This window comes from Heterocephalus glaber, unplaced genomic scaffold, assembly GCF_053883595.1.
Source record: "Heterocephalus glaber isolate CG9 unplaced genomic scaffold, H.glaber_assembly_v1.0 deba00001461, whole genome shotgun sequence".
Taxonomy (NCBI): domain Eukaryota; kingdom Metazoa; phylum Chordata; class Mammalia; order Rodentia; family Bathyergidae; genus Heterocephalus; species Heterocephalus glaber.
Genome location: NW_028258308.1, coordinates 33,688,811 through 33,702,852, shown reverse-complemented (window position 1 = coordinate 33,702,852; position 14,042 = coordinate 33,688,811). Strand labels below are relative to the sequence as shown.

The 14,042-nt window shown below is 36.3% G+C and overlaps 1 pseudogene across 1 annotated transcript in view; it reads right to left on the bottom strand.

Moving 5' to 3' along the window:
• Positions 1–1,825: 1,825 nt before the first annotated feature.
• Positions 1,826–14,042, bottom strand: part of LOC147826788 (ribosome biogenesis protein NSA2 homolog pseudogene) — a 93,687-nt pseudogene continuing 81,470 nt past the window's right edge. Inside the window, exon 2 of the transcript XR_015453476.1 lies at positions 1,826–14,042. This exon is cut by the window's right edge and continues 35,234 nt beyond it. The product of XR_015453476.1 is annotated as a ribosome biogenesis protein NSA2 homolog pseudogene (transcript).

Below are 14,042 nucleotides of genomic sequence, written 5' to 3'. Positions count from 1 at the left end.
CTAAGTGCCCATAAATAGATAAATGAAGAAAAATTTTTTAAAAATAATGCAAATATTCAAATATTCAGTCATATTAAAGCACAACATTTTGAAATTTGCTAAACAATGTATAGATCATCATGTTGAGTCAGGAAAACATGTATCACACATTCTCCCTAATATATGGTATCTATAAAAGATGACAAGCAAGTAGAAGGGATATTATTATAAGTCAAGAGGAAGGGAAGGAGGAGGAAAAGGAGGTATAAGGGCAGGTAATAGGGGGCATAAATATGGTCAAATGTATTACACACATTGCAACCCTCATCCTCGCCACTGAAAACATGCGAAACTGCAGAGGAAGATGAAGCAAGGAGAGTAAAGGGGGCATGATTAAAGTATGTTATGTGTATGTACAAATTGGCCAAAACCCATTAATCTATACAAACAATATGCACTAATTAAAAATGTAGAAAAAGACCTGAAACAAAAATATATGTGAACTTTGACTTACAATAAAAATGTTCCAACCCAAGTATATGATAATTGAATACCTTCAACTATTCCCATCTGCTACTACCACTCCCAAGAGAAACCTGGCAACCAGGTTAATGTATGGTTAAGGAAAGAAGCAAAAATGAGAAGAAACAAAAATGAAAGATGGCCATCAAAAGAATTACCTTTATTTCTTCTATGCTGTACAATTAATAAAAAATTATATCGAGTATTACTTTACATTTTATTTTTAAATTTAAAGTTCATAAGTCCATGTGATGACATAATAAGAACGGGTATTATATGAAATAATGATATACATAGACGTATTTTTTGATGATTTTGAAGGTTCTCAAGTGTTTTGATTTGTCTGAAAGCTATGCTCACATGCCTGGTTGCACATTAATGTTTGGTTGATAGGTTTTTAAGTCACATTTCTCTAAAATATCAATTTTGGATATACTTTTAATATTGGCTGCAACAATATTATACTTAAATGCAATGCTATTTAAGTGGTAGTTTTAGCATATAGTATAATTTCAAGCATAATAATGGACGTTTTTTCTAAAGCAATTAACTTGTATTTATTGTGAGAAAGCATTATGCTAATTGTCTTAAAGAAATGCAAAGGAATTCAAGATAAATCTTTTCTTTGAATTTATTATGTTCTCAGTGTGCAGAAGAAAAATATTTACATAAAATAGCTTATGACTTAAAGCAATATATAATGAACCCCAAATAAATGGATTGACATTAAAGCATTATAAGAAGTCATACGTTATGCCTCCCTTAACAAGTATTTTCTAGAATTGAAAGTGAAATAGTATGGTACATTGAAATATAAGGATTTGCTTTCTAGACAATGGAACATTTGTTATAAATTTTCTTTTCTTAGTGGGGAATCATGTGGAGAGCACATAATAAAGCTAAAGTGACATATCCAAATTATATTATATTTTTACCAAATACAAAGTATAGTTTGAATAGGAAATTAATAAGATGACAATATGAATTGATGTAGGGAACAAGAAAAGAATGTTTGCTATCACCAATTGAACATTACACAAAAGGATTTTGTTATTGCCAAAAGGAAGAAAGGAAAGAAAATACAGAGACTTTGAAGGAAAAAATACCATTGTTATTCACACACAACAAACACATTCAAACAAAATGCAGAAGAAATTATAATGAATAAGTGAACTTAGCAAGGATGCCAGTGAGCTCAATATACAAAAATCAATTGTTCTTTATATAAAACCAATAAAAAATTAGAATAAAGTAAAGAAACTATTTAGAATTGCATCAAGACATCAACTATCAAGGACTAAATCAAATAAAAATACATTAAGAGCTCTATTCCAAAATAGAGAACATCAGTAAGAGAAATGGAGATAAATATAGATGTCATTAATGTTATAAATTGGAAAGGATGATCTATTTTTAAGATTTCAACTTCCAACAAAGTCATCTATAGGTTTGATGCAATTCAAAACTTTATGTTTTCTGTATGTGAGGAAAATGGGGGGAAACTGTCAAGCTGATTCCAAAATGTATATAAAAATGATCTAATCAAGCCAAGATTATACTGAATACATTATAAGTTGCTGTAGTTTGATAGTAAAGACAAAAATAGAACAGAGGAGCAAAATAGAGAATAGAAGTTGACCTGCAGGTATATGGATTATGACACAGTCACCCACACAAATCAGTCAGTGAAAGGACAGTCTAATAGTGGAGCTGTAGGAACTGGTTATCTGTGTGGAAAAAGTAAACCTTGACTCTTATAGCACATCATAATCAAAAATAAATTTCCATTCAGACATTATGCCAAATGCCTGTAACTCAGGGAGGCTAAAGGACAAGGATTCCAAGTATGAGCCCAGCCTAAGGAACTTAGCAAGACCATGTCCAAAAAAAAGCTGGGAATGTTGTTAGTTCAGTGTGGAAGCCCTGAGTTCAAGCCCCAGTCCTCACTCTCCCCCAAAGAGGAACACAGATCTAACTGCAGAATTAAAACATAACTAGGGAAAAATATGAAGTTATTTTAATGATTTAGGAGTACACAATGTTTTAATGGACAGATCACAGAAAGAACTAAATATAAAAAGAAAATAGTTAATTGGACTCTACCAAAATTAAGAATTTCATATGCAACAAAAGACATCATTGAGGGTCTGGGGATTTAGCTCAGTGGTTCGCTGCAGGCCCCACAAGAACAAGGACCCAAGTTCTATCCCCAGTACTGAAAAACAACAACAACAAAAAAGAGACATCATTGAAAAGTGAATAGGTGAATAGGCAAGCAACAGAATGAAGGAACATGTCTGCAACAAAGTGACAAAGTACTTACAACTACAATATAAAAAGACATCCTCCAAATTAAGAAGAAAAAGAGAAAAGCCAGCTAATTTTTACAAGGGCAAAAAAAGGTTCTTCACGAAGGGGCTATTCAATGATGAGTCCTATGAAAATATGTTAAATGTCATTAGCATAAATACGCAAGTTAAAACTAAAATATGATGCTATTTTACATCTCTCAGAATGGCCAAAATGAAAAATACTATTCATCTTAAGTACTGCCTAGTATGTAGAGCACTTGGAATGCTCACATATTGCTCATTGCAATGTAAACCAGTTCAACTACTTTGTAAAAACAGTTTAGTAGTGACAACTAAAGCTAAGTATGTTTGCCTATAGCAATTCCACTTCTTCATATAGACCCCACACAAGTAAATTATACCCAGAAAAAGAAATGAGACACAAAGGATACATATTTTCTGAGTCAATTTGTTTTCAGTTCATAAACAGAAAAAAATGAGTTCTAGAGTAATATAAGATACACTAGTATTTACATTTCATAGAGAGTTATTTTCTGGTAAGGGACATAAGGGAATGTCTAGGTAACGTACTGTTCCTTATCAGTATCTGTGGAAGTTATACAGGAGCTGAGCCGGGGAGATTTAGCTCAGTGGTTCTACCACCTGCCTTGCAAGTGCAAGGCCCTGAGTTTGATCTCCAGTACCAGAAAAAAAAAAAAAGAAGTTATACAGGAGTAAATTTATAAGAAATTTTAAAGGTGTGCTACTTAATATTGGTGCACACTACCAAGTATAAATGACACACTCTTAAGGAAAGAAGATGAGGTAAAGTAATTCACCTTCCAGCTATAAACTTGGAAAATAAATAGCTCAATTAATCCTCTCTGATCAAGGAAGTTATTCTCTCACAATTTCTTTTCAATTACATTAGACAGAACTGTGGGGGGGAGGACTAAAGAAGAGAAAAATAAGGCAATTTAGGATAAAATATTTCAAAACAAACGTGTTAAATATGTTCACTTTATCTGTTTTCCTTCCAAACTGCGTGTGCACGCGCACACACACACACACACACACACACACACACACACACACACAGCTTTTTCACTTATTTCTCTGAATCTCAACTGTAAAATAAATAACTAGGATCTTCAGTAGCAACAACAGAAGCTAGTCACAAATATTTGCCATTCTACTATGGCTTAACATCTTCTGAATGAAGAAGTTTTTTAGAAATCCTACAAATAAAATTTGTACGTTTAATGCCATGTCCCTTCGAAATCTTGGAGACAAATATAAAATAACAAATCATCAAATACCTCTTATGGTAGCACTGCAGCTAAATTGTTACTGCAGAGACTGGTAATTGAACAGGTCACATTCACAGTAGCGGTCTTTGTGGTAATTTATTATTATTACCAACTTTAACTATCCACCTTCATCTCCTAATTTCTTTTGTAAAAAGCTATCTATTTGCTATTCATAGAATCAGGACTTTAATTGGGTTGGCTATTATACCCAATGTTTAAAATTAAACTGAGAATAGAAAGGTTTCGGAATAAACTGACAAAATATGTTTTCGGATGGTATAGGGAAAGAAATACTTGAAAAGGTGATGCTATCATCCCAAGAGAATATTAACAAGTAAAGGATAGAACCAAATACGGTGTGCCACATATATTTGCTATGTTTTCAATATAACAAAATAATTTAGGAAAACCTTTGAAATTTTTTTTTCTTTTCCTTTCTTCTCTTTCCCCTTCCCCTCCCACCACCCCTACCCCTTTGGACCTTTTCCTATTTCAAATTATTAATTATTCATTTTAATCACTTTCATCCTTATTTACACTTTCAGTTTCTCATGCTAGAGATACTATTTGGTATTTACACATGTGTGTCCTATTTATTTCACTTAAGAGTATGGCCTCAATATGCATCCATTTAGCTATAAATGTCTCTAGTTTCTCGTTCTTTATGGCTGAGTAGTACTCCTTTTTATAAAAAAACCCACATCTTCTTTATCCAGTTTCCAGTTGATGGGCACTTGGGCTGTTTCCAAACCTTAGCTATTACAAACTGTGCCTCTATAAACATAGGTGCACATATATCGCTGTGGTATGATTCTTTTAACTCTTTGGGGAAGATACCCAGTAGGGAATAGCTGGGTCAAATGGGACCTCTAGTCCTAGTTCTTTGAGGTATCTCCATACACATTTCCACAGTGGTTGCACCACTCTGCACTCACACCAACAATGGAGAAGGGTTCCTTTCTCTCCACACCCCCGCCAGCATTTGTTATTGGTTGATTTCTTGATAGCAGTCATTCTTTGTGAGATAAGGTGGAATCTCAGTGTTGTTTTCACCTGCATCTCTGGAATGACCAGTGATGTTGAACATTTTTTCGTATATTTATTTGCTGTTTTTACTTCTTTGTCTGAGAAATGTCTGTTCATTTTGGATGCCCATTTTTGAATTGGGTCTTTGAATTTGGGAGATCTGATTTTTTTCAATTCTTTACATATTCTAGATAGTAGACCTTTGTCTGAGGTACAGCTGGTAAAAATTTCTTCCCATATTGTAGGTTGTCTCTTAGCTCTGTTGGTAGTTTCTCTGTTGGTAGTTTCTCTTGCACTGCAGAAGCTTTTTAATAAGATGAGATCTCAGTTGTTGATTCTTTGTGTTAGCTCCCATGCTACTGAAGTTTTGTTCATAAAGTCTTTTCCTATGCCAATATCATTGAGAGTTCTACCTAATTTATCTTCCAGCAAGTTTACTGTTTCTGTCTTGATATTTAGCTCTTTAACGCACTTCAATCTTAGTTTAGTGCATGGTGATAGGTATGGGTCTAGTTTTAATCCTTGGCAGGTTGAAATCCAGTTTTTCCAACACCATTTACTGAACAGGCTAACTTTCCTCCCATGAGGGCGACTGGCTCCTTTGTCAAAGATGAGGTGGCTGAGCATGTCTGGAGTTGTTTATGCATCTTCTAATCTATTCCACTGATCTTCAGGTCTGTTTATTTGCCAGTACCATGGTGTTTTTTTATCACAGTAGCTTTGTAGTACAGTTTCAAGTTGGGGATTGTGATACCCCAGCCATGTCTCTGTTGCCTAGAATTGCTTTTGCTATTCTAGGTCTCTTCTGGTTCCAAATGAATTTTTGGACTATTTTCTCTAGTTCTGTGAAGTATATTGTTGGAATTTCAATCGGTATTGCATTAAATCTATATAGTAGTTTTGGAAGTATGGCCATTTTCACTATATTGATTCTTCCTACCCAGGAACAAGGGATATCTTTCCATTTTCTTATATCTTCTTTGATCTCCTTCAGAGTGCTGTAGTTTTCAGTGTAGAGGTTTTTTGCTTCCTTTGTTAGGTCTGGAATTTTTTAAAGTGAGTTGAATTTCTATTGCTTGGAACAGTCTGATCATTATTTTGTGACTATCTCCCTTAAATAGGCAAATGACTCATATTTTATAATAAAGCATTACATTATTTCACGTAGTTTAACAAAATCAAAAAGTTGCAGAAATACATGCACCTGCTTTTTCTAATAATAGACTCTGATAAAGTTGTTTATACCTGAAACAGGCTGTATCTCAATCCTGCATCATCATCATATGCTAGCTAGGGTGATTAGATTGAGAGGTGTGATACTCATCTCACTGATGGATTTATAGCTAAAAGAGATGTTGGGAAGTGAAGCCTGGCTGGAGGAGGTGAGTCATGGGGGCGTGGCCTGGAAAGGTCCATCTCCTCCCCTTCCCTCATTCCTGCTCTCTGCTTCCTGTGTGCCCTGCCATGAGCAAGTCCCCTTTGCCACGCCTCTCTGCCAGGCTGGCCTGCTTTGGAGCCAGCCAACTATGGAATGAAACCTGTATAAAGTGATCCAAAATAAACCTCTCCTTTAAGTTGCAGGTATCGGGTATTGTGTCTCTACTAAGAGAAAGTAACCTTATTTTCATATTTTGGATTAGATTTTCCCCAAACAGTACAGAGTAAGTGTTTCATTTTAGACTGCCCTCATTCAATCCATGCTTTCATATACTAGATTATAGTGTCAGAATTATACAGCTATTATTAGTGAAATATTTTAAATTAAATTCTTAATACTCTATTTGAAAATGTAATGAAAATCATATTAAAATTGACTGACACTTAAATAAGAATGACAAAAAATCAAGAGGAATAATTTTCTACTGTGAAGGAGCATCTGACTTATGTTGTCAGATTCTTTGGCCATTTGAGTAGAGAAGTAAGATGGCCAATACCTACATAAAAATAGATCAGAGGGAGTCAGACCGTTCACTCATGAAAATGAGTCATGCTAGCTCTTCATTTGTTATAATGCCTATTTAACTTTCTTATGATTAGAAGATTTTCTAGGATACCTGTAAAAAATAGGAAATTATGTGTGTACAGGTATTAACTTTACGCTGAGGGCTGTGTTGCCATGTTATGCACATACATTTGAGTATGCATTATATAATAAATTTGACAAAGAAATATCACATGTTTTATCTACTGTGCAAAGCACTAGGAGCAAGTTCTGGTGTGTTATTTCATGGTAGGAAAACTATATACAACAACATATTGTACATTTCAAAAGATAGGAGATAGGATTTTGAAAATTTTCACCATAAGAAATGATGAATGCTTGAGATAACCTGATTTAACCATTACATGCATAATATATACATGTATTAAAACATTTCATGATATTAATATTTACACCTTTTATGTTAGGTATCAGTTAAAAAATAGAAATCAAAAAAGAATTCATAGCTAAGAAAAAGGTTAGCTTCTTTGAAGGAACTGTGAAACTTTCTCCTGTGTAATAAACTTTTGTGACTGAACACGTAACTCTTTCACTGTGGTTTCCACAAAGCTCAGAGGGAAACTGGAAGGTCAACTCTATCAAACAGACTTTCTTATTTTTCTGACACAGTTTTTCTATTTATATTTACATGTTTTGTAACCCCTAATCTATTTACCCATTTTATCACAGTTTTATTGGTTGGGGGTTTGTGGGAGCTGCTTGAAATCCTTTATGGTATGAGGTTTGGAGAAATAATTAATTTGCTGATTAATAGGTTGTATTGGCTAGTAATGGCTGCATATAAGTACCATAAACTAGTGACTTAAACAAGAGAAAGTCACTATTTCACAGTTCTGGAGGTCAGAAGTTCCAAAACAAGACACTGACAGGGCTGGTACCTTCTGAATGCTGAGAAAGAGAATCTGTTTACACCTCTCTCCTAGATTCTGGAAGCTTGCTGGCCATCTTTGGCACTTCATAGCTTGTAGCTGCATCACCATAACCATGAATTTCATTTTGTTCTTGTGAGTTAGTTGTATCTATGTACAAGTTTCCCCTTTGTGTAAGAACACAGTCACGTTGGATTGGAATACACCCTAATCATCTCAAGTGGATGATCTGCAAAGACCTTATTTCCAGGTGATGGCACATTCACAAATACTGGAGTTTAAGATTTCAACCTCTTTTGGGGAGACACAATTCAATTAGTATCAGAGATTACACAGAGAGTAAGAGCACAGATTGCAAGGAAATCACATCTATGTATGTGCCTTCAAAGTCTATACTTTTTTTTCCTTTTTAATCTACCAGGTAAGCTTACTTGTGCCTCCTCACTCCAGATCAGCTTGGAAATTTCTCCTCCTGCTTGTCCCCTCCTGACCATCATGTGACTCTTCCAATATCTCCAGCCATTCAGGGTACAGACAGGTGGTGCAAAGGCAAATGTGTCTTGTTCCTCTGGCACACACTATTTTACAGCAGGGCTTTTTCATGGTAATTTGTTAAAGAAAAGTGTGGTGTGTGGTCTGAGAGTACTGTGCTACCATCTAGGTTTTATTATGACCTCTGTAACAGTGATCATGGCAACGACATGAACTTTGCCTTCTTTATATCAGCTATGCAAGGATACTGCTTCTTTTTATTTACAGTGCCTTCCCATCTTTCCTTTGATGCCCATCTTTTGTGTGGTGTAGGTGATGATGATTTTGAATGGGTTAGGGGTAGCACTAAAATTAATGTAATTAGATCAGTTTGGCTCACTACAATAATAGCAATTACTTCCCAGTCCCCTTTTTTCCTTTCCCCTCCAAGACTGCAGTGAACATATGGATTACAACAGACAGCATCTCCAAATCTCTGAGGGCCCCAGGGACATCTCCTCTGAGGTTTGTCTCCTGAGGGGGGCCTTTCCTGGGATGCAGTGCTGGAGGCTGGGAGCCAGGCTCTTGCAGCTCAATCAGGGCTGGCGGGGGAAGGGTGTCCTCTCTGCAGTCTTCAGCCTCCTCATTCCCTGATGGCACAGCTCAGCAGGCAGCACCTGTGTGTCCTGCCATGCGGCACATGGGAACTTTCCCATCCCAGCTGTGCCTCAGCCTCTAGCTTCAGAAGCTGGGCTCCAACGCTCTCTGTGCCTCATTGCAGCCCAGCACTGGGTTCAATCTGCTGCCCCTTCTCCCTGCCCTCAGTCAATAAAATTCTTTCTTCTCCTTGCTGCCAGCATTTCTCTTAAATGATATAAAATAACTTTTAATTCCTGGATAAAATCTTCAGAAGGAAGACAGTTCTGCTTTTCTTATCTTTATCTCCTCTCACTGTCCTCAGATCAAAAGAGATGAAATTTCCCTCCTTTCTCTTTCTGTCTAAGCAGGGCCTCCCTTATGTAAAGCTCCATTTTATACAATCTGCATCTTGAGAGTGATTTTAATAAAGTGTTCCCTCTGTTGACAGTCTGGCTTTCAAGCCTCCTGTCTAGCCATGCACTGAAAATTCCCATTAGGGATGCTAAAGGCTGGATTTCATCTCTTCCTCTTTCTGTTTGCATTTCTTCAGTAACAATCCTAGTCAGCTCTCTCTGTGATGGATGCTTCAGCTCAATAAGGGAAAAGTCATGCATTCACAAAAATGTAAAAGGACAAGAAGTTCTTTCTTATACGTACACATACAGGCAAACATGAATATGCACACACACATACACACCCCCCAAATATCATCTCCACTACTCCACTACTTAATAATAATCTATACCTCTTCTTGAGCATGTAGTAAGTGGCCAACATGGAATCAGGCACTTGACATATATTATCTCATTTAATTCCAGCAACAACTGTGAAATGTGGGGCTTTTTATTTCCATTTTCCAGATGAGGAAACTGAACCTTAGAAGAAAGACATCATTTTGATCATGTTCAATTTCTTACAATCACTTATTTAGAATTTATGTACAAATAGCCAGAAACTTTTTGCTTACTTCAACCTAAAAAGCCTTAAGTACCAAAATTGCACCTTACCTTTAGGTCTCATTTTAATTCTTACAAAGCTGGCATTCTTATAGACCAATTCTAGATATTCTCTCCTGTTCTCACCCCAGATTTCCACCATGCCTGAAACTTCATCTATGGCTAGGAATTTCCCCGTCACCCATGGTATCACCACGTCCCTAATTGTCAACCACAATCTTCCCGCCCATGTGTAAAACTGATTCTCATTTTTGCTACATAAAGCTTCTTTCTCATCAATGTCCTGTTGTCCAAGCACTGTTTATGCCTAGTAAATAAAACTATCATCAATAACCTACTAGCATTCAGTAATTTCAATAAAACAAAAGTGGGGAATAATTTCAGTTCGAGAATTTACAGTTATACCCAAGGCAAAGGAACTGACAAAGGTTTGCTCTCCTCTTCCTCCAAAGCTCAGCCGACCTGCCAAGAACCAGAAGTGGAACTTGTTCAGGAAAGCTGCTGCAGCTCTCCAAACATTTCTGCTTGCCCACCAGTTTTATTCCTAGTCTCTCTCGTGCTTGAAATGTTGAAATATTTTGTTTTCTGAAATCTTTAACAATGTATGTTTATTTCACATATGATGAGGCCAACAGAATTCTATTCTAGCTGGGACAGACTTTTAGAGTTCTTTCAGAAAGCAAAAGCTCTTAGATCTAAGAGTCAGCACAATTAATGAACAAGAGAGGCAATCTCATTTCATGTCTTGTAGTAGCTCAGTTGCATGGAGGTCGATTTTCTTGGCTTCCATGCCTGAGTGGCATAAAGGTCAGACTAGCCTCAGCTCTTCCCTATTTCCTGCTCTGGAGAAGGACAAGGAGAGTGGCCCTCAGGAGAACTGTCCACAAGTGACACACTGTTGCCTTGGCAAAGGATTTGGACAACATACTATTTTGAACAAGGTACATTTTTTTCTGGAAAAAAACCCCCAAAAAACTATAGTTAGTGGCAAAACTGATGTAGCTACAGAAAAGAGCAGGCTAAAGAGGAGTGTCTTGTAAAAGGATTTCTAGGTTTGTTATTTTCATCATTCTAACATTTTGATGAATGCATAACTATGAAACAGGCTGGAGGCTGACATGTTAATGATGGAAGGTGTATCTGCTCTTCATTTGCTTTCAGACTTGAGCATGAATGTGTTAAAGGATGCTAAATCTTGAAGGATGCTATAAAAGTTTAGGCTTGCTAAACTATTGCGGCTGTGAGAAAATGTAATTGTTGAGTATTTATGGACACCTGTAAATTTCATAACACACAAAAGAAAAACCAGTTCATGAAGTTCATAGGAGATGCATATATATCTTTTCTTCACACTACTTTAATGACACAGTGGATTAAGAGGTATGGAGATTTACCACAGTGGAACAATTTTTATATGTAATTTGATCATCATTTCTAACCATGCATTGATTTTTAGTTTCCTAGTATCATGAATTGGCTAATGAGTGATTTCAAAGATTATTTCCTCACACTTACCTTATACTACTTTTTTAAAGCAAGTACTTAAAAATCTAATTGAATAAGGAAGCCTTCTTGAGGCAAAGGTGAATATTCAACTTCCAGTTGCAAATAATTTCTGTCACCCTTTTAAAACATTATAGGGCTGTGGTGGCAAACCTATAGCACACGTGTTGCTTTTAAGACAAAAGATGTTGATATATGAGTCATTTTCTTCTAAACTAAAACCTTCATATTCAGGTTTAACTGTAGTGTTGGCACTTTGCAATAAATAAGTGGGTTTTGGGAAGCAGTTTGGGCACTCGTCTCTAAAAGGTTTGCTGTCACCTTTATAGGACTTCAGGTTTGATACAATAGGTTCTGAAAAATAAAATAACAAAGACATTTCCCCTAACTCTGACGATTGTAACGTTCTGAAAGTAACACTAAACATACCTAACAATGTCAGAAAAACATATCAATGTTCGGGGTAAATTATTTTCAAGTAAAATCAATGATAGGGAGAACACATATAATGAAAGAAGTAAATCATTGATATCAAGAAGAAAACAAAGGACCCATTTCAATTAATTGATATTTTAAGTAACAAGGAAAATTAAACAGACCAAACAGATGAAACAGACCATTCTTCTATACTGTGCAATAGAGGATTAAAAATTAACAGTAACATAGCAAGTATGTAACATAGCAAGTATGTATTCTAGTTACCTAAAGTTAATGGTTGACTTAAAAGAAAGCAGGGACACATTTTATCTTTCTTTATTGCCTTATTTCTAGACATAGAAGTTAATGGAGAAGAGATGGGAAAATGATGTGAGAAGGATGTACTATAAATCTACTCTGTGGGGATGATCCCTAGGGGGATATTCACTTTCTACCATCAGGCACAGCAACATTCACTTTGCTTTCTTTTAGGACACTACTTGTTGAACTCTGTAATTGCAATTGCCTTACATTAATTCATTTCCTATGATAACGGAAAATATATTTAATCCTCAAATTTGATATGTAAAGTAATTAAGATTAACTCCCAAGATACTGTTGCAAGAAACTTGTTTCATGGATATGACTAGAAAAGCTGATATATTGGTCAATGAGAGAATCTGCTTCCAGCTCAGACAGAGATGCAGGTGAATGTCTTCCAAGGAGCGGTTGTACCACCCTTGCCATCAGGTCTGTGCAGGAAATGTTGACTCCTGGCATAAAACTTAGCTTACAGAAGAAAACACAGAGAGAGTGCCGAAGCAAGTAGGAAGAGGAGGACAGGTGGAGATTTGGACTGTAAGTTAGGGCACCACACAGTCATCTTCTTCTCTAGTAAGTAAACGAGGCCTTTAACATTGGTTTAACACATTAAAGTTCAATATAAATCAGTTAGAAAAGAATTAGGTATTTGAGCAAATCTATAAACAACAGCTAAGACTTTGTGTGAGGGGTCTAAAGCAAGTGTGACATCTTGATTCATAGAACCCATTGTCAGAGCCTGAGGAGTGAAATTAGAGAGATTTCCCAGAATCTGGGAAGTGGGCCAAATAGGACCAGAGCTGTTCTTCAGGCCCAATGGTGCTGGGTTTGTGTTAGGCAATTTCCCACCACTATAAAAATAGCTGAGATGATCTATTTATGAAGGCAAAAGGCTTATTTTGGCTCACAGTTTTGGAAGTTTTAGTCCATGTAACTTAGCACAGTTGTTTTATGGCTTGTACCAAAGCAGCACATAGTGATAAGGGGAACATGGTAGAACGAAGCCACTCAACTCACGGTCAAGAGCAAAAAAAGAAAGAAAGAGACGGGGTCCCACCGTCTGCATCAAGGGCACAGCGCCAGCAACCTCAAACTCCTCATTAGGCCCCTTCTGTTAAACTTCCGAAACCTCTTAAAAGCTCCATTTTGGTGAAAAATCCTTTAACATATTGAGACTTTCGGGGCACTTAAAGTTCAAAGTATACCCAGGTTATTTGGAGATTCCTAGTGAGGAAAGATTCTACTTACATTACAACTTACTGTATTATAGAGAATTGGTTATTCTCAAAAAAGTTTTGTGTCCATATCAAATCCCCAAGTTGAACAATTACTCCAGATGCATTACATATTAACAGCAAGACCAAGTGGGTACTGCTATTACAAGAGGATTTTTGCCTCCTCTTGTTGGCTCAAATCCCACATCTGAACCATCAGCAAATCTTTTTGGTTTTCCTTTCAGAATACCTATAATCTGACTACTTCTTATAATGTCCACTGCTACTACCTTGGTCCATCAACTCATTCCTTAATTGGAACAATATTCTCCTGACTGGCCTCACTATTTCTACTGTACCCCTCTCCCAACATCATTGCTCAACCTGGCCAACAGAATGGCCCTTTAAATTCTTAGGTCAAAGTCTGGTACTCAAACCCTTGACTGCCTCCCTCATTTTTCTTTGGTTTTCAAGAATCTACAAAGTCTAGCTAATCCCTCACTGCCTCCCATCTTGGACTTA